This window comes from Austrofundulus limnaeus, unplaced genomic scaffold (genome assembly GCF_001266775.1).
Source record: "Austrofundulus limnaeus strain Quisiro unplaced genomic scaffold, Austrofundulus_limnaeus-1.0 Scaffold262, whole genome shotgun sequence".
NCBI classification, from domain to species: Eukaryota; Metazoa; Chordata; class Actinopteri; order Cyprinodontiformes; family Rivulidae; genus Austrofundulus; species Austrofundulus limnaeus.
Window position 1 is genome coordinate 475,897 of NW_013952664.1, and position 2,009 is coordinate 477,905.

Genomic DNA, 2,009 nt, shown 5'->3' on the forward strand with positions numbered 1-2,009 from the left:
TGTGTGTGTGTGTGTGTGTGTGTGTGTGTGTGTGTGTGTGTGTGTGTGTGTGTGTGTGTGTTAACATCCACCTCTGTGATGTTTTGTTGAATTGATCTGTTTGTTGTCTAGTTATGGTGGAAGAGGAGCAGAAGGAGGGGGAGACTGGAGTGGAGAGAGTGAAACAGGACACCGCCTCCCTCCCTTCTCTCTCTCCCTCTCTGTCTCCTCATTCTCCTCCCTCTCTCCTCTCCTCCTCTCCTCTCCTCTGTCCCGGGCTCTGTCTCAGTCCAACCTGCTCCCCCGAGCGCTTCGATGGAATTCTTTGGCGTCACTGGAGGAGGCTGGAGACGAGGCGCTTCCACGGGATAGAGTCCAGGGGTCCGGTCTTTGGTGGCTCTGCCTTCTTCAGCTTCAGCTGGACGGGTGAGTCAGGGGGTCTGGCGTGACCCTAATTCTGAGGGCTGGACTGAACTTTGGCCTTAGTAGCGCAGATCTGAGAGTGGATGCAAGACAAGTTGGTGGTGACAGGTGCAAAGTTTGACACTTTATTAAGCTTTAATCTTTTAAATTCATCTCCTGATTTTCCATATTAAGTTTTAACTGAGTCCCATGTTGACATTTAAGTAGAWTTTAGGACTTTCCATAGAATTTTAACACATTTTTAATCATTTTGTAAAAGTAATGGATCAGTGGGAGTGAATGTTGCCTTTTAAAACTGTGATTTGTAGCTGATCCTAAAGCTTTTTAATGATTGTGTGTTCTTAAACCCACTGACAGCTGACTGACAGGGTGTGGTGTGAACACGCGCCGTCCTGTCAGAGCTGGGACACACGGCAACTTGTTTACCACAGAAAATCAAACTCTTCCTCTGCCTTTTTTGAGGAAAAAAAAAAGAAGAGCGTTTACAACCCGTGTGGGGACGCCCAGGTCCATAGATTTCATGTGGCTGTGTGTTTAAAGCATTACCAGGAGCAAGCAAACCCTTCAAACACAGATATGAAGCACCAAGAAGAGAGGCGGGGGGGGGGGGTTGGGGTTGCAGGGTCTGCAGTTTTCCACTCCTCGTCAATATTAGTTTTTAGGCACTGCCTTTGAAACGATAAGATGGGAAGTTAATTAGGCTCGGAGCCAAGGATGGAGCATAATAAACACAATTATCATGAGTGAAAATGTGACTCTCTGCTGCACTGACCTCCTTTTGTGCAACAGACGTTTAATTGATGCTGCAGAGATTCCTGGCAAACTCAGCCCTGGAATTTGGGGGGCTCAGCTAAAATTAATTGGACTGTTTATTATTTTTGCTCATGAAGTCGTGCACCTTTTTATTGGCAGAAGCTTTCAGGCAGGTGGGGGATTTGGTGGCAGGTAGCTCATTCATGTCTTTGTGTGCATGTGTGTGAAAGTGTGTGTGTGTGCATATGTGTGTGTGTGTGTGTGTGTGTGTGAGAGAGAGAGTGTGTGTGTGTGTGGCGAAGCAAAGTGTCTAAACCTGACCTGATGAGATGTCACAGAACGCTGTGCAGATGAACTCAGATGATGATGAGTTCAGCAGCTGCAGCAGCTTCAGGCTTTTCCCGTCATTCTGAACAAGCGGGGAGTGGTTCATGAACTCACTTCACTTTACATCACATTTTATAAAATGTTTTTATCTGCTTCTCATTTTAATTACAKAGGTGAAGTCAAAAAAGTGCAATTAAGTATTTAAAACCAGAATATATAGTGTCCTGGTGCTAGTTTAAACCCAATAGGATTTGATTTAAACTTTTTTCGTATTTTAAAGGCACAGTGTGCAGGATTAGTTGTTTTCAGAGACATCTAGTGGTTGAGTGGTTGAATCATCCTCCCTGGTCCTCCCCCCACCCCCACCCCCGCTTCCAAACGCAAAGGAGGTGCTACGGTGTCTCTCAGGTGTCAAAAACCTTTGATAATTCCAACCACGATGTCTACCAGCAGCTTCAGGGCTAGTGATGTTTCAAGAGGTAAGATTATGAGCTTTAATAAGTAAAATTATCCCAGCTACAATGACA

General features: G+C 45.4%; 1 protein-coding gene across 1 annotated transcript in view; it reads left to right on the plus strand.

Moving 5' to 3' along the window:
- Positions 1 to 223: 223 nt before the first annotated feature.
- The window catches only part of sema3c (sema domain, immunoglobulin domain (Ig), short basic domain, secreted, (semaphorin) 3C), a gene marked incomplete at its 5' end in the record, with an annotated part of 52,517 nt that continues 50,731 nt past the window's right edge, over positions 224 to 2,009 (plus strand). The window contains 1 exon segment of the mRNA XM_014020664.1: positions 224 to 405.